The sequence below is a fragment of the Danio rerio genome, chromosome 4 (assembly GCF_049306965.1).
Source record: "Danio rerio strain Tuebingen ecotype United States chromosome 4, GRCz12tu, whole genome shotgun sequence".
NCBI classification, from domain to species: Eukaryota; Metazoa; Chordata; class Actinopteri; order Cypriniformes; family Danionidae; genus Danio; species Danio rerio.
In genome coordinates this window covers 43,662,183-43,682,012 of record NC_133179.1, presented here as the reverse complement: position 1 = coordinate 43,682,012, position 19,830 = coordinate 43,662,183, and the positions used below count along the sequence as shown (strand labels likewise).

The following is a 19,830-nucleotide window of genomic DNA, read 5'->3' as shown; positions in this document are numbered from 1 at the left end:
GCTCTTTGTCTGTTATAGCGGTCGGCAGCAGGGAAGTGCCGTACCGAAATAAGTTCCCACTAGATTGTGGATGCCTTTCTTTCACTATCAGAGCCGAGATGAGCCGCGTCCCCCGAGAGCGCGTGCGCACTCCACTCGGAGCTTCGCATCCTCTCGAGCACGCGCACGCGGCGCCCCTCTAACAGACATCTGTAGAGCTGCGGGCTGGGTGACACCCAACACATTTGCAAGGTTTTACAATCTGCGAGTGGAGCCGGTTTCCTCAAGGGTATTAGGTAACCCTTGGTGATTGAGGAAACAATTCGGTAGGGTGTTGAAACACGCTTGCTGCGCCATTTTCCCTAACACGGAGATACGTGCGCCTTTTTATCTGTCAGTAAGTTCCCCGTCAGGTGAGCCCTGCAGATTCCTCCGTGGCCCCCAGCACTGACTCAGCGGAGGAGTCACTTGCTGGCCCACTACGTTGTAGGTCTGCCCGCTGGTCAGCCCGCGTTTTGGGTAAAGGTGCCTGCTATGCGTGGTCCCCACTAGGCGATCCCATATGCTTATTCAACCACGGTTAAGTCCCCCCCCCTGGGCGGACCCGTGTCTTCCCTCCCCGCTAACCACTCTTTTGCTATGCGTACTCCCCCTTTTTAGGGCTAGTCCATATGTAAATTCTGCCATCTATCTCCCCTTGGGTAACGGATGGCCTCCGCAGCGTCCTCCCTATCGGGATTGCACGCTTCCCAACGTACTGTCGTATTTTTCTAGAATTATCTAGATGCTCACGACTTCCCAAAAAATATATATAAATCCGTAAAACTTCTGTTGAAGTAGGATAAATTAGGGCCAGGGACACGTTGGAGGACCGCGCCCCCCATAATGTGGGTGCGTCACGCTTGCTTGACTATCTCCTCATCGGGGGTGTTGGTAAGGTGCAGTCATTATGGCGCTTTCAATGGGCTCCCAATGCGTGGATTTTACAATCAAATCCACTTATAGTGCTGAAGTTCCCCCCGAAGGGGAACGTTCGAGGTTACTAAAGTAACCCTTCGTTCCCCGAGGAGGGGAACGGAAGCACTATACTCCGTCGCCATAATGACTGTCCCTTAGCTGTTGAAAGTCTCTTCAGCTTAAAAAGGATAGCGTCTGCTGGCGCCAGGTGAGCTTATATACTCAGTTGATTGCTTATGCCGCTCACCTGCGCAGGCTTGCGCTGCCAATTCATTCTTAATTGGCCCGTTCAATACTCTTTCAGACGAGTAGCTTCTGAACCGAACCTCCCAATGCGTGGATTTTACAATCAAATCCACTTATAGTGCTTCCGTTCCCCTCCTCGGGGAACGAAGGGTTACTTTAGTAACCTCGAACGTTTTGAATTTGATGCGAGCAGCAACTGGCAGCCAGTGCAAACGGACTAGCAGCGGAGTGACATGTGCTCGTTTAGGTTCATTGAAGACAACTCGTGCTGCTGCATTCTGGAGCAGTTGAAGAGGCTTGATAGAGTTAGCTGGAAGCCCAGCTAGTAGAGAGTTGCAGTAATCCAGTTTGGAGAGAACAAGAGCTTGAACAAGGAGTTGAGCTGCATGTTCAGATAAGAAGGGTCGGATCTTTCTGATGTTATAGAGTGCAAATCTGCACGATCGAGCAGTTCTAGAAATGTGGTCAGAGAAGTTTAGTTGGTCATCAATCGTTACTCCAAGGCTTTTCACCATTTTGGATGCAGTAATGGTTGCCCCATCCATCTGGATTGAAAAGTTATGGTGTAGAGTCGGGTTGGCAGAAACTACAAGCATTTCCGTTTTTGCGAGGTTCAGCTGAAGATGATGATCTTTCATCCAGTGTGAAATATCCAACAGGCAGGCTGAGATACGAGCTGGAACCGAGGGATCATCAGGATGAAAAGAGAGGTATAGCTGGGTATCATCAGCATAGCAGTGGTAGGAGAATCCATGTCTCTGGATGACTGGTCCTAGAGATGATGTGTAGATGGAGAAGAGAAGTGGCCCAAGAACAGAGCCTTGAGGTACCCCAGTGTTTAGATGCTGTAGGTTGGACACCTCTCCCCTCCAAGACACCCTGAATGACCTGTCAGAGAGGCACGATCTGAACCATTGTATAACAGTGCCCGCAACGCCCAGTGTCTCAAGCGTAGATAGCAGGATCTGGTGGTTGACAGTGTCAAAAGCAGCTGACAAGTCCAGCAAAATGAGGACTGATGATTTAGAGTCTGCTTTAGCCAGTCTGAGATCCTCCACGACCGAGAGCAGGGCAGTCTCAGTTGATTTAAATTCATATTTACACATTCTACAAATGCTGTCTTCCTACCTCAGATTGTGATGGATCTAGAATGCGACATCGTTTATGAATAAGTCAAGAACCAAATGAAACACACTATTTTCCAGAGTACAGATTATGGAGGGGTCTGCAAAACTAATGGAGAAGTTTCTTCTTCTTGGAGTGCCACAGCTTGTAAGTAACCAAACAATGTTACATTGTGTGCCAAATAGATATGAAAAATCTGTGTATATGACATTTTAAAGCTCATTTGGTAAAGCAATGCATTAGCAATGCCAAATGTGTTCCAGGTCTCACATATTAATAAATGTATAGAATAAACACAATCTACGTCCCTTTGGATAAAAGTATCTGCCAAATATGATGTATGTTATTTGATAAACAATTATTTTGTTTTGTTCTTATTCTAATTTTATTGTTTTATTTAATGTTCATACTAAATTGAGGTCACTCAGAAATGTCAATTTCATTAAATTCTGTAACAAATGAGATGCAGATTAAATAGAAAATATATTACAGCTGTCTACACTGTATTTCTGTATTTTTGATGACTTTAAAGTACTTGTATTGCTGAAAATGTGTCACTTACACAAAGTAAACAAAATGTTTTAATTTAGGATGCTGCATATAAGGACTTAGTGAAGGACACAGAAACATCTTTAAAAGAAATGGCCCAATAGAAGGGAAGGAAAGAAGTAAGTACTCAGCATTGAAATATTGTTTTACAGAAATCCAAAGATCCTAACAGCTCTCCTGATTCCGTCAAGGCTTGAAGTGTCAGCATTACGATGGCCAACACTCGCTCACTATCCTTCTGCTCCCTCATTTATCAGAGGCACCACAGTAGAATGAATTAGCAATTACTCTTCACTTTCCAGCCGCAACCCAGCACTGGGAAACACCCATACACTCTCTCATACACCTGCACACGTTCACTTACTATGGCCAATTCACCAATACCGTACGCATGCCTTTGGACTGTGGGGGCAACTGGAGCACCCAGAGGAAACCCACACAAACACTGGGAGAACTTGCAAACTTCACACAGAAACACCAACTGACCCAGTCAGGACTCGAACCAGTGACCTTCTTGCTGTGATGTGACAGTTCTAACCAGTGAGCCACTGTGCCACCCATGGACAAAACTATTTACGTTATAAGAGAGGCCGGCAAACATGGACATGCTACAGGTTGTGGAATGGCTGTTCTCAATGTTTTGTCTAATCATTTTGCAAAGTTTTGTGTGAGATTAAGCTCTTTCTTCAATAACTTTTATTGAAAATTATGTATAAAAATGGATGTTGCCATGACCAGTACATACATGTACCGTGAACTTGTTGAAATTGTAGTGTTATTTAATAGATGTTTGTGTATTGTTTCTATCTGCATTGTAATACAGTTTTCATCATTTTAGAAATGTTTGAAAGTTTAGTTTTGTATTTGTTCAATCAGTAAGCAAGCTTACAAATGTTTAATAAAAAGTGAAATCATTAGAATTAGATTGTTGAATGCCATTAAGCTGTTAATTATGTTTACTAATTAAATAGTAAAAATGTATAATGTTTAGAGGTAGATCTTATACAAAGTACGCAGAGGTGCAATTTTAAATATTATTTAAAACTTATTTTGTGAAGTAAACTGAATAAATTTAAACAATTTGAATTTTCTGCATTGGTTTTATTTTTTATTCAATAATAAATAAAGAACCCTCAAATGGTTCTAAATAGAACCATGTAACTTGAATTCAAAGAACCATTTGGGGTTCTATTTAATGAACCCTTAAATGGTTCTATTTATAACCTTTTTGGGGTTCCATTTACGAAGCGTTTGAAAGAACCATTTGGGGATCTATTTAATGAACCCTTAAATGGTTCTATTTTTAATCTTTTGGGGTTCCATATATGAAGCGTTTGAAAGAACCATTTTTGGTTCTGTATACACAGCAAATTCATTGTTGTTGAATTTCAAGTGTTGTGGTAATTCAGAGTTAAGTGTTAAAATTCTAGAGTTAGATAAAGGTAAAATAACCCTTTCAGCGTTAGAAGCTGATTTGCCTCCTTGTCACACAGAGTAACATGTATCTACCTTTGTAGAAAACCCTTGTATTTGAGAAACTAATCAGAGTGTCTGAAATCTCGCCGCACCCTCATTCACCTGGCCCTTAAATTGGTCAATTAGTTTAGTCCACTAGACAGAAGGAATGACCACAAATAAGTGAATTCAGACACCTGCTGTTGAACACCTGCTGTTAACAAGCACAATCACTGAAGGAATAAGAAATTGACGGAAGAAATAAAACTACTGACACAGCCTCACACCAAACCAACTGAATTAAAACAGAGGATTAAACAACTCCATTAAATAATAGCATAAGCAGCTTCACTGATTACAGTTTGACTTCATTTCTGTAAGAATATTTGACAATGAACAGAGGTTATATTTTTTTTATTAAAAATATTTCATTTGACCTCACTATCATAGAGATCAGAGACTGCTTATTTGAGTTCTTGAAGCTTGACTCTTATAGCCTAATGTTTCTCAGACTGCTATAGCCGTGTTTCTAAAACTCATTAGCTATAGCAAGAAAGGTCAAGAGAAACTATACTGTTTATGGTTAATTGTTATAGATTTTATTTCAGGTGTTTGTTAAGTTGATTCATAAAAATATGCAAATATAGTTGTATTAAAGCTGCATGGGACAATACTACTGGCAGTCTGCTGCTCTTCATAGAAAATTCAACAAACAATTAGGATGCAATTAATAATTAGAGTGTCATGCACTAAACATTCAAGCTCCAGCTTGCTCTTTATGACACACAGGCATCAAGAATCAGGACATGAACCTCAACCGTGGTTGCTAAAAAAAAAAAAAGCTGCATAGTTCATGCCGCAATGCATGCTGGGTGCCAGCATAGTACAAAGCTCCCAGCATGCATTGCAGCATGAATAAATTATGCAGCTTTATGTTCTTACAATCTCTTTCTTTTCCTTTATTTTGTGTTGTTTTTGGGAGGTGATATTTCAGTAGTGTTTTTTTTTTTACTTGATTTTTATTTTTTGTTTGTCACCATCATTGAGATTCAAAGACTAATTATTGATGTCTGGGTGTTTATAAGTTTTGCCATAGATCAAACATTCTCATTGTAAATATTGTTTCAGTGGTTTCATTTATGTATATCATTTATTTCTCACACACAACTAATATGATATTGAATTAGAAAACAAGCAGGAAAGGATGGCTATGTTATCATTAATAATCTCTTCAGACTAACTCTTTAATTTTCTTTCGGCTTTCTATGCTATATGTTTAAGTAGTGTAATTAACACTATCTATAGCAGCCAAAATAAAAAACATTTAGAGTAAGAAGTTGAAGAGGCTGACTAAAGCAGACTCTGTCCTCCATCATGGTGACTTCAAATGAACAACAGAAATTTCATTAAGAGCTTTTGTTCACATGACAGAAATAAAGTCAAAGGTCAGTAATCGGTGAAGCTTCATGATAAGTTGTTTAATTTGATGAGTTTTTTTTAAAGATGTTGAAAAATAACATTTTTTTATTGTGTAATTTGTTTTATTTTTATTGATTATTATTTTATTTAGAGTTTATTTTTTCTCAGTTGATTTCATCTTTGGTTTTGGCTTGTGTTTTTCTGTCCTTCAGTGATTCTGCTTGTTAACAGTTGTTCATCAACAATTCTCAATCCTCCTTTAATTAGACACTTTATTGTCTCATTAACTTCATCACTGTCTGAGTGTTCAGCCCTCTGTAGTGAGGACACTAGTGAAGATTTTGCTGTGGAATTTAAGGCTTACGTGTGTTCGAATGAAACATACAGACTATGGGATTTGTTTTTAACAGAAATATTCTGGAAACTGAATTTAAGAATGTAAAATGTTGAAAACAGCAGATTACTGGCAACCACTGCTGCCAGTATTTTGACATACATTTAACAGATATTTTACACAATAAGAGTTTGCTAATTAACACTCTGGGTGTTAAAAATTTTAACACTTTCAAAAATGTTATTTTAACACTTATAGTGGTTCCCATATAAACACTGAGGGAGTGTTAATTTTAACTCTAAGGTAGTTAAATCTACCAAATCTAAAATTTGCAGTGTGAGATCGATAAAAAAATACAGACTGTTGAATGTGCTTTTAACAGAAATATTTTGTAAACTGAATTTATGAATGTTAAAAACAGCAGATTACTGGCAACCACAGCTGCTGGTATTTTTCCGTAAAATCTAAAAATGAAAAAAAAGAAAGAAAAACAGCAAAACGGTTTTTGTGTCACCATTGTGGAGGATAATAGCGTCTCTGTTCAAGTCCAAGATGAACTTAGAAAATTTGATGTTATGCTGCATCTTCTTTTGTTTAAAGGTAACTGTGTAGTTACTAATGCAGTCAAAATCTGTTTGCTAATTGCAATCACACATGAAAACATTATTGCATCTAAAGACTTTACATTTTTTTGCACTAAGCTATGATTTTGTAAAATGAACAATGTATTAGTTCATGAAATATGGTTATTTTTTGTAAATTTATACAGTTATATAAAACTTCCATGTTTTTCACAAAAAGATTCTGGCAACCACAGCTGCTGGTATTTTTTCGGAAATTGAACAGATATTTTACACAACAAGAGTTTGCTAATTAACACTCTCTTGGTGTTGACAATGTTAACACTTTCAAAAGTGTTATTTTTAACACTTATAGTGGTTCCCATATAAACTCTGAGGGAGTGTTAATTTTAACTCCAAGGTAGTTAAATCTACTATCTAAAATTTGCTGTGTAGAACCATTTATTTTAAGAGTGAAAGAACCATTTGGGGTTCTATTTAATGAACCCTTAAAATGGTTCTATTTAGAACCTTTTTGGGGTTCCATATATGAAGCGCTTGATAGAACCATTTTTGGTTCTATATAGAACCGTTTCTTTTAAGAGTGTACACTGTAAAAAATGTTGACTCAACCTAAAATCTTAAGGCAACAAACTTCGGAACATTTTTGAGTTGACTTGACTTTCAACCCACTTAATGCACTTGACTCAATTTAAGTTGAGTAAACTCAAAAATGTCCTGCAGTTTGGTGCCTTACAATTTTAAGTTGAGAACGTTTTTACAGTGTACTTTATAGCCAACAATGTTCATTGTACCTGTCAGTGAGTTTTTAGCTGTGGTTTATTAGTGTAAATGTGTGGATGCATTATTCACCTTTGTATGGTGCCATTGAGCCTCTCCACCATCCCGTTGGTCTGAGGGTGGTATGGGGCACAGAGGCTTCTTTTAATTCCAAGAACTCCACAGACCTTAGTATTGATCTACATAATGATATGACAATAATATTTTATATTTTAAGAGTTATAACTTAAAACTTTTAAAGCAGAGCATCATGCAGTTCATAACTGAGCTGACAAAAATACTCACAGTATTGGTAAATTCTCTCCCCTGATCAGTTAGTTTCCGTTTTGGCACTTCGTACTGGTATACAAATTTGAGAATACAATTTGTAACCTCTGCAGCTGACTTTGATGTCAGAGGATAAGCCTGGGCTCATTTGGTGCAATAATCAACTATTACACATATGTACTGATTGTTCTGGTCAGACTTCACCACCTTTCCAATAAGGTCCATTCCAACCAGTTCAAATGGACACTTGGTCTGTCATCAGACAAGAACAGAATTATTTTCACATTTATCAACAAAACTGAGAAAAAAAAAACATAACAATCATAAATAAATTTAAATAAGCCCTTACTAAGGAAAAAGGCCTTGTTTTTTTATGCTTACCTTATGTAGTACTGCTATTGAGGTGTGTCTAACACTTAAAAAATTACTTAAACTGAAATGACCATAGCTTGTTCATGCTTAAATTATTAAATTATTTTTCAGATTCAGGGAAGGCCTGGAATGTTTGCATCTTCTGCAACATTTGGAAAAACATCCAAGTCTCTTTTGAGAAATTTTGATGTTTAAAGAGAAGCCACTGACAGCAAAAGACTTAGCGGAGCTCTTCATCCCGCAGCTGTCACCAGTTGGCACTAACAAAAGGACCCTAGAAAACAGGATTGTTTGTTTCTGGAGGGACTGGCTTCTAGATGTGGAAGGTAATAAATATACAATTGGTTATATCAGAGGTCTTCAGCCTTGTTCCTGGTATCCTGTAAAGTTTATTTCCAACCGGATTTAGTGCACCTGACTACAATTTTCAAGCTGTCTTGGGGAGCTTAATTGGCCACTTTAGGTGTGTTTGATAAAGGTTGCAGATAAACTCTGAGATAAGGAGTCCCCAAGAACAGGGTTGAAAACCACTGGGTTATATTAGGGCCTTCTCACACTATGCTATCCGAACCGTGCCCAGGCTCGTTTCCCGGATCGTTTTTGAAGTGTGAGTGCGCTGAATCGGGAAGAGGTGGGCCAGTGCTTGTGTGTGAGTGCAAAACGCGCCAGAGCCTGAAACTGAAAGCGAGACGTGACTTAAAAGGCACTGTTTGATATGGATTTATTAATCATTCTTGCTGTTCAGTGAAGGCAAACTGTTGTAGATTATTAAAGACCCTCACTGCATGACAGCTGCACCTTTAGCAAACATCATAATAGGGTATATGCTGAGCTAATGTTGTTCCTATACTGATAAACTTCCAGTGACCTTTTATTGAGGTTTTTTTTCCATTTTATGCGGTCCCCTTTACAGCATCGATGTTGCAATGTAATTAAAATACAATCAGTTAAACAGACTTTGGCATCCATTTAGTTGTTCAAGCATAAAACGAAACGATTTTGTGATGGCAATCAGTTTACCAGAAGCAATTTACCCAGGTTACTGCCAAATTAATTGTCCTATTGGCATGTTAGCATATACCTATTAGCATATATCTTGTTCCTGCAGCACGAGGACTCAGGGCCGGAGTGGGACTCCTTTTCAACCCTGGAGTTTAAGCCTTAGACCGGGCCACCTCAGTTCACGACTGACTATATCAATTCAGTTTCTAATGACACTATCACATCTTTTTCAAGAAAACAGCTGGTTTAGAACATCAAATGTTCAACAACCCTAACAGTATTACATGTCTTAACAATAAAAAAAATAAAAATAATTATTATTATTCAGGTGAGGTTCTGTAAGAATTGAAATACTGGTAACTTCACAACTCAGCAAGGGGTATGCGGGAAAAACCAGTTCCTGCTGCATTTGCATCTGAGACTCAGCTTCATCCCCCCAATTCACGCATATGGTCATTTCAATGTTTGAATGTTTTAAATTAACCAAACTGACTTTAACTATCATGTTTGATATCATTTGAAATGTCTCAGTGCGATTGGTACAATGGTCTCATTCTCTCAGAAATAGACATAATCAGAACAATAAATATATAACTTCAGGCATCTTTTGAACCACTGTGAGAGGTGTAACACTAAGTGTGAATGCCTTCTTTGTTATTCACACCCCCTTCTTTGAGGGAATTCTTGGATTATTTAAGGTAAGGCCTAAGAAGGACTCAGGGCGATTCTGCCTAACCAGATCAGCCCATAACATGGGGTCTGCCCCATGTTATGTATATTACAAAGTCAGGAATGCATCTTTTTCATCTTGGACTTATCTTTGATAATTTGATGTTTTGTATTGATCATTTATGAATTGACTGATTGAATTGGCATAATACATTTACCTGACTAATAAATTGTAATGTTTGACCATATTTTGCTCACTCTGTAATTATTAATTCAAGTAGATTACGCTGTATCCTTGTTTCCGCACGTCTTGCGTCAGGTCAGTAGACGGACTAAAATCCAATTGAGATGGAGCATTGGCACACTAATTGTGTTTTAGCGATCCGGCTGACTCTTGATATTGATTCATGTGTACTTAGGTGGAAAGGGCGATAACTTCCGTCTAGGTCAACAAGGTGTTGCACGACTAACCTAGATTGGGTACCCGACCTTTGTTTGAAGGTAATATCATTCTAAATTATGTTCATATGGGAAACCATGGGCTTGGTGAAAACCAAAGTTACTATAGAGTCCAGTAGTCGGGTACATTTATATTAATGCCCTAACCTCTAATTAGAAATGATGATTGTCTTAACTCAAAGGTGTACATCTAAGCGGGACTAACTAAAGTATTTTAGAACGAGCGCGCTGGTAGCGGCCATCTAAAGTATTAGTCAATTTACCTCTGTTTAATATTCAAGACTGACCGGAGTGTGACCGTGAGGGACGCCTTCGGCCGAGGCGATTTCTCTGAGCGACATGAGCACCCGAATGAACGGATGTAATAGTTACTAGTGAAGACAAACGGTTCAAACATTTATCTAAATTACATATTGATATAATCTTCTTAATGTTTTATAATTGGAGTCAGATAAAACGAGGATAAATATATTAATATTCTAAACCATCTCATACTAAAATTGGGAGTCAGATATGAGTTAAGTTTAATATAAATCAACATTGTGCACTGGAAAGACCGAACATGCAGTGAACCTTCATCCACCAGTGGACACCGGCATTGGGCCAACTGGGTGGACCTTACAGTTCAAACACTGGTCGGCAGCATCGTAACACAACGTGCTAACCACTGGACCACATGGCACTGTTGCAGTGTGAATAAAAAAGAAATATTGCCCCCGCAAGACTCTTAACCACAGTATTATTTTCAATTGATGACTTAATCTTTTTCTCGCCTTTTTAGATTTCTGATCAAGTTATGTCAGATTTATTGATGTAGTGAATCATTTGATTTTCGTTGAGCAGGTGTAATATTCATTAATATTAATTATTTGAATTGTTATATTCACTAAGGTGCCGCTGTTTGGGGTGGAATGATAGTTATGTCATCATTAACCTGCAGGCTGCATTTTGCTAAGGGGGCAGCAAGAAAATAAATAAAAAAGTGCGTAGCTGCGGGTAAATAATGAATAAAAAAGTAAGGCTATGGTCAAATAAATAAATAAAAAAAAGTGCGACTGTTGAGAGTGCAAGCAGCTAGGGACACCAGCCCGAGCCGGAATAAACAGATCGTCCAACCGGGAATTCTACCGGTCCTCCCAATTAGCCAATCCAGGCCTGCAAGGACTTCATGATCGTTTATGAGCGTCAAAAGTGGCTAATCTGTTCTACAAAATATTTGACTGTGTCACTGCATATCAAATGACTAAAACGATATAACTGAAGAAATCACCTCTGTGCTGAGCGAAAGCGCTTACCAAGCAGCACAGCATCGATGATGTAAGCATGCCCAGGTTTGAATGTAATGTGAGTGCGGGCCATCGGGGGAGACGGGAGGGGGACAAGCGTGCTTTGGCCCGGTTCAAGGCAACTGTACATAGTGTGAGTACGGCCTTATACATGGTTTACACTCTGTAACATTATACAATTGTTATGTGTTTTCTTTCCTCTCCAATGTTTTTTTTAAAGGTTGCCAGCCACCACCAGTGTTTTTAATGGTTTTCATCTAATTTTCATGACCCCCACAATATTTTGTTGCACGAATATCTGCACAAAAAATATTTCAAAATAGACACCAGATGTTCTGCTTTTACACACACAAAAAAAATTACTCTAGCTTCATTTATTACATGGTTATAGGTGTGGTTATAATCACATATATAAAAAATAAAATTAAATTGATTCTGTCTTTTTTCTTTAGTTCTTTGATGTTTGTGATTATACATTATTAGTTCATGACATTATAAGTCCATAGATTGCTATAGAAACAGTGTTCTATGAGCACATATGACTGCACATAAGTACTGACTGTTCCAATCTAAAAAAAAAAAAAATTGATCATGATCGGAGCAATCATAAACAAAATTTGTTACATAATAAATGCCTACTGAAGTGGTTATGTTTTTTTGTAAGAATATCCATATTTAAAATTAAATGAAAACCTGAATAATCTTTTTATTTTTATCTTTTTTTCTCAGAGGGAGCATCGTCACCACTTTCTTTAAGCCAGGTTTTAGCATTTGCTAAAACCTCCATTCAGAGGCTGGGTTTCCCTGTTGAACCAGCACTTAAGTTCCTGCATCAACAGGATAATGAGCATGCCAAAATTTACCCTGAAGCAAATACATGTACTATTGTTTTGAGGCTGCCAATGCAACGAATGTTTGAGGACTTTGAAATTTACACGAAAGAGGGCATTTTGCGGGCCCCCACATTTGGGGTAATGTAGTTCAGTTAATGGCAACCCCATTGTATATTGTTCTTTTTTGTGTCTAGTGTTCTTTGCAATTGTATATTGTTCTTTTTTGTGTCTAGTGTTCTTTGCAATTGTATATTGTTCTTTTTAGTTTCTAGTGTTCTTTGCAACTCCATTGTATATTGTTCTTTTTTTTGTTTCTAGTGTTCTTTGTCATGCAAAAACATAAATATTGTTTCACAGTCGATATAACAACAGACTAATATTAGTGAATCAATTATTTGATAATGAAGGAACATTATTTACACTTACAGAATTTATCACAAGATACAAAATTCCTCCATTACAGGAGTTTACGATACTGACTGGGGCAATACCTGCTGGTCTACACATGCTGTACAAAAGCAGTGTATGTACATCAGCACTTTCTGTTTGTCCTCCTAAACCTGACCAGACCTCAATCAGTATCTGTTTCTCTGGATTTAAGCTTCTGACTTCATAGAGTTTATACCATTAAAAAAATGTCTGTGTAAAACTGATATTGAGTCTGAATGCTGTTTTTGTGAAAGCTTTAATTAAGTTATTTTTACATTGATTCTGTTTTTGCCAATATACTCCACTTTTTTGGATTAATGTTGAAGCTTTTATTGCTCATTAAATTTTAACATCATTTTCCTTATCTTATGAACATGTGATTTTGGGTTTTTATGTTGAGCATCGCTCTTTAAAAGATGCTGGTTATAGTATAAACTTTATTATAATATTATGTAAACTTCACATACATAAATACAAGTTTAGGAAAAGCAAAACCTCTCTTCATGGTGCTAGAAAAAGAGATTCAAATGAATATAAAAGTGATTTCTAAGTCTAAAAATAGAAAGCAAGTAAAACAGTCAACATATGCTCCTCCTTTAACATATGTGCATAAAAATGTGTGTTTATGTGCATTTCCTGTAGTAAAAGCGCACTTAATAACTCTTGGTGATAACTAAAATTAGAAAAATGTGTGTAATATATTTGTATGTAATTTAATAATCATATACCCTCTCCTCTGTTGATTTTGTTGTGTAAGAAAACTACATGCTGGTTCTTGTTGATAAAAAAATTGTGTTGTGGTAACAGCAGTGTGTGTGTTCGTGTGTGTGTGTGTGTGTGCGTGCGTGCGTGCGTGCGTGTGTGAGTGTGTGTGTGTGTGTCAGAAGGCTCCAGAATACACAGCCAGTCTTGAACAGAGAGCTTGAGTTCAGTCTTTCTGCTTATCAGGTCGGTCATAACTCTACACTCAGTGTCTGAATCTTCCTCAGCACATCGGCTTTCACATCACTATAACTGATGCATTTTAGAAACACAGCTATAACAGTCAGAGAAACATTTGCTGATCTCCATGATGGTGAGGTCAAATTAAATATTAAAAAAAATATATATAAACCTCTGTTCATTGTCAAATCTTCTTACAGAAATAAAGTCAAACTGCCATCAGTGAAGCTGCTAATGCTGTTATTTAATGGAGTTGTTTAATCCTCTGTTTTAATTCAGTTGGTTTGGTATGAGGCTGTGTCTGTAGTTTTATTTCTTCCTTCAATTTCTTCTTCCTTCAGTGATTGTGCTTGTTAACAGCAGGTGTTCAACAGCAGGTGTCTGAATTCACTTATTTGTGGTCATTCACTCTGTCTAGTGGACTAAACTAATTGACCAATTTAAGATTCAGGTAAATGAGGGTGTAGGGCGAGATCAGACACTCTGATTAGTTTCTCAAAAACAGGGGTTTTCTACAAAGGTAGATACATGTTCCTCTGAATGACAAGGAGGCAAATCAGCTTCTAACGCCGAGAGGGTTATTTTACCTTTATCTAACTCTAGAATTTTAACACATTACTCTGAATTACCACAACACTTGAAATTTAACACCAATGAATTTGCTGTGTAATCTTCTCACTACATCTAAAAGTGTCTCCACAGATTGTGGTTCAGTCATTCACAAGCATTAAAATGAGTAAAATATTATTTTAATAATGAAGAATATCTGCATAAGGAAAAGATTATAAGTGATAATATAAACCCTAAATGGACCCAGTTTACCTCTGCACACTACATCTGTGCCTTTAAATAATATATTCAGATTCATTTATTGTGTTTTCACAAAACTGTTTCATCTTATCAAGAGGGAAAAGATGTATAATCATGAATCTTGTTCTCCTGCAGATCTAAATATCAAGGACAAATCATATATAACAACATTTATATTAGAAAAATCCTATTTGCACATTTGTTTTCTTCCCACAGCAATAGTTTAATGAAACAATATGTTTTCCCAGAAGTTGTGTTCAGATATATACAGAATCTTTTCTTAATAAAGGAAATAAAAGCCATTTAAAACAGTGCATGTCTCATCAGCTGGTTAAAGGATGACTAGAGGAAAATGAGCTGTGTTTCTGTTTTACTCTACTTAAACAAGCAGAAAACTCACACTGACTTATTATCGTATTGTTCTGAACATTTTGAGAAATGACGACAAAAAAGGGTGTCAAACATCTGTAAATGAGTGATCATTATTTAATCAAAACCTTTCATTAAAGCTGTCCTGTTCTCATCTTACGGCAATTTAGACAAGCTTTTACAACCATTTCAATCACTGACTACTCGATATACAACCACAGCATCAATAAACACACTGCCTTAACAATGTATTTTAATCTATGTGAATAAAGACAGATTAACAGATATATTGATTAAATAGGAGAGTGATCACCAAACACCTTCACTAATAGACAGATGATACAGTTAAACTCAAATGAGGAGCTGCAAACAATAAACCAGATACAAACTGCAAGAACTAGGGCGACACGGTGGCTCAGTGGTTACCACTGTCGCCTCATAGCTAGAAGGTAACTGGTTCGAGCATTAGCTGGGTCAGTTGGTGTTTCTGTGTGGAGTTTTCATGTTCTTCCAGTGTTGGCGTAGGTTTTCTCTCGGTGCTCCGGTAAGTAGGCGGTTCATTCCGCTGTGGTGACCCTTGATAAAAATCAGGGACTAGGCCGAAAAAGAAAATGAATGAATGAACATTTCAGCGAAATTTAAAACTGTTTTGGCTTCAGTTCTGACTAATCTAATGTATAAACACACTTATATTATTGAACAGCATCTGATAGAAAGTAATAATTCATTAGAGAGATCTGTAAGAGGTGTACTCATTTCCATTTCTATCTGTAATCTTATTTTATTAGTCCAATACTGCTTTAAATATTTTTCAGAGACCTCTTGGATTTTATTTCAAATACTTTTTCTCCATTCTCATATACTTCATATATTATGTTACACTATGTATGTGTGTGTATATATACTGTATTATACTTTTTTATATTCCTTCAACACACTCGTGTTCAGAGGAGCTGCACAGATATCTTCAGCTCCAGTTGTTTTTGTGTTGTCTCAAGGATACGCCCACAGTCAGGAGAATCTCATGAATATTCATGTCAGAGCCACGAAATCAAAAGTAAAGTTAAAGCAGACCTTGTTGAATAGGAAGAAAAGCTGCTGAAAAAAAGTTGGTAACACTTTATAATAACTACACACTATAAATCATGTATTAAGCATTAGCAAATAGTGAATTCATTATCTGTTAAGCATTAACTCTACATTATTAAAAGTTAGTAAGCAGTTTATAACTGCAGCTACAAATGCTCTATTCTTGACTTATAACCACATTTAAAATGTGCTTAATAATTGTATTTTCATACTTGGTACTTAAGTATTGCATACTTATGATTAATTTTTCATTACTAAATTAAGTATTGCATTAATTACAAACCAGTTGTATTTTAGAGTAGTTGAGGGTTTTTAGGATCATTCAGAATGAGTTAGTAAATGATTAATATACTATTAAAATCAACATTTATAAGTCTTATTATTCAGGCATATACTAATAGTCAGCTAATATGTTAATAAATGCTTTATTAACTCAACTTCATGCAGTGTTGTGACCTAATCTAAAGTGAGAACTAGTTATGCTTTATAAATCCCTTATAAATGACAAATAAAGGCTCAGAATCAAATGAACTATAATCTTTGCAATCTTTTCTAAAATGTAAAATTACTGTAAAGTTTAAACATTGCTGAATAACAGGAGTGTCAAAATACAACAAACTGGATAAAACAACAATATAATAATTAAACAATGTAATAAAATGTAATGTTTAAACTCTATAGTGATTTTATTTTAGATCAGGTTGCAAAGATTTTTTTTATTTGAAGTACAGTTTATTTGTGTATCTTTAATTGAATATGAATGAATAATGTCATTTTTCCTGTTTAGAATTTAACTGAGCCTTTATTTGTCATTTATAAAGGATTCATAAAGCAAGAATAGTCCTCACTTTAGATTAGGTCACAAAACTAGGTGAAGTTGAGTTAATAAAGCATTTATTAACATACATAGTAACCATTAATATATGCCTGAATAATAAGACATATAAATGTTAATTTAAATAGTTTATTAATCAGTTACTAACTCATTCTGAATGATCCTAAAAACCCTCAACTACTCTTAAATACAACTAGTTTGTAAATAATGCGATACTTAATTTAGTAATGAAAAATAAATCATTTACTAAGTATGAAAATACAATTATTAAGTACATTTTAAATGTGCTTATAAGTCAAGAATAGAGCATTTGTAGCTGCAGTAATAAACTGCTTACTAACGCTTATTATTGTAGAGTTAATGCTTAATGGATAATGAATTCACTATTTGCTAATGCTTAATAAATGATTTATAGTGTGTAGTTATTATAAAGTGTTACCAAATAGTTTCCTTAAGAGTTGGTTTAGAGTGTTTTTTAAGGCTTGGTTTTGTTCATTTATTTTTATTATTAAAATGCTGATTTTCACTAAACAAATTACATTTAACCCTTAACTGTCAGAAGGCGTTTTTAGTACTAACTCAATATCTTAGTTAATATATATGTCACTCAACAAAGTATATATAATATATTAAATGTGAAATATATGAGGTGTCAGAAGCAGACCTTCCAGTTGAACAGGAAGAAAAGCTGCTGAAAAACAAGCTGACATTCCTTAAACAACACTAAATTTAACCCTTTACTGTCAGAGTAACTCATTATATACAGAGTAACTCATATATATATATATATGAAAAAAACAACAACTACACAATAGTTATGAATTGAGTTATAAATGGAGCTAAAGTTGCTTTATATTTGTGCATTTGTTAATTTTGACAGCTTTAAATACTGGCTCTGAAATGGCGCGTAAGAATGACTTTAATGACACAACATTAGCACGGTTTATTTGACTGTGACTATTGTAATTTGATAGTAGTTGGCTGATAATGTGATTTATTGAGGTAAAGTTGGTCTTATATTCGCACATTCAGACTTTCTCCTTAATATTATCACTTCAGAAAATGATTACGTGCTAATTCGAAATAGAAAAATCATATTATATTATTATATAATGACCACCAAAGTACAATATTCACAGTCAATTAAACAGTGCTAATGTTATGTTGAAGTCATACGTGCCATTTCAGACACAAGTTGTCACAATACCAAAACAAAGGAATATAAAAGCAACTTTAACTCAGCATATGATTTCACTAGTCATAATTAGCACAGAATCATTTTCTGAAGTGATATTATTAAGGAGAAAGTCTGAACATGCGAATATAAAACCAACTTTAGCTGCTTTAAGCTGAAGATGTTTAGTGAACACAAAGATGAAATGAGCTTTAATAAACCGACCTGTCGTTCCTCAGACTATTCTTTTTTTACTGTAAGCGCCTCTTCTTCAATCTTCACATCTTCACTCTCCAGTTTAACAGGATCTGTATTTCTTCAGTCGATTCAACAGTTGATATCTTTTTGATCAATCCAGTATTTTCTACGTAACTCCGCAAACACACTTTCTGTGCCAGGATGATGGAGTTTTTCATCATAATGCTGAATGAGGAGTTGACTGAGTGGGTGTTTGGGTTCATGTACAATTGGGTGGACGGTATCTGGCTTAAGCAGTTCACTATGTCTCAGACGACCACCGACTTTTATAAATCCAGGAGACTGGTCAAGCTCAGGGGCTAGGGCTAATAATCTACTGTTGGAATGTAAGGGTTTGTTACCCTTTAATGCATTAAGTTTAGCTGGAAAGCACATGGCTTGTGCCTTCTTCAGGACTAAGTACTCAGCAGCTGCATGGTCTTGGGCACATACTTCTTGGGTTTGATTAGTTTGCTATAACTGCTCTTGTGCTTTATGTTTCACCAACTGATCAAAGCTGTGGTACTGCGAGAATTCTTGCATTATATCAGAGTAGTCTATCGTGGTCAGGCTACAAAAGGTTACCCTACTCTCCTCATCAGTAATGTCTAGGACTGATTTCCTTGTATCTTAAGGCCAGGTACTTGAGTCTTGCCACAGAAATTGAGGTCCCTGCTGCCACTGACTGTGAACTGAGAGCTGCTGAAGGGTTTTGCAGTGGGTTATGTAGTCTGCTGGATTGTTTGCAGTCAGCTCCTGAATCTCTGCGATTCATGTACCCACAAACACTTCATATCTGCATGAATCGGACTGGATCCAGGACAAGACTGTCTTAGAGTCACTCCATAAATGAACCTTCTGATTGTTCAGTGTCAGTTTCCTTTCTAGAACTTTTGCTAGTTGAGCTCCACTAAGTGCTGCACAAAGTTCCAGACTGGGTACAGATAGCTGTTGTTTTTGGAACACTCGTGATCTGGCTGTGACAAATGCAACCTCAGCTTGGCCTTAAAGACTCTGTGTTCTCAAATATGCTGCTGAACCATATGCATGACTTGAAGCATTACAGAATATGTGGATGTCTCCTAAGCAGGACTCAGAATCTAGCTCTGTGCTGGTGTAGCACTGTGGTATGGCAATGTTGTTCAGGTGCTGCAGTTCCTTCTCCCATTCTTGCCAGGCTTGCACAAGTTCGATTGGCAGCAATGGGTCATCCCACCCATGTTTTTTTTAATCCCATAACCTTTGAACCAATGCTTTAGCTAGTGTTGTGTAGGGGATTATGTACTCTGGTGGGTCATACTGACTGGCTAGACATGGTAGGCGTACCTCATTGTGGGTATTTGTGGCTCCCTTGGATGAGTTTTGTAACCAAGTGTGTCTGTTTGGCAGAGCTAACGTAGACCCATGGTGGACTCAGAAACATCTCGCTGCTTTTCAGAAAGCTAAAGCTCATTTTTCTCAGGTCTAGCTTATGTAGGAAGGTGAGCAACAGCAGACGGGATGTTAGAACCCCACCGCCTTAATTCGACCCCCCCAGACATAAGTAGAGTCTGCAGCTTGTTCACCAGTTCGGCTACTTTTTCAGTTGATATTACACTCTGCAGGTAATTGTCCACATAGAAATGTTTCTCC

At 36.7% G+C, this 19,830-nt stretch overlaps 1 protein-coding gene across 1 annotated transcript in view; it reads left to right on the top strand.

Moving 5' to 3' along the window:
* LOC137491225 (uncharacterized) overlaps window positions 1–19,830 on the top strand; it is a 482,468-nt gene that overhangs the window by 27,126 nt on the left and 435,512 nt on the right. The window lies entirely within an intron of this gene.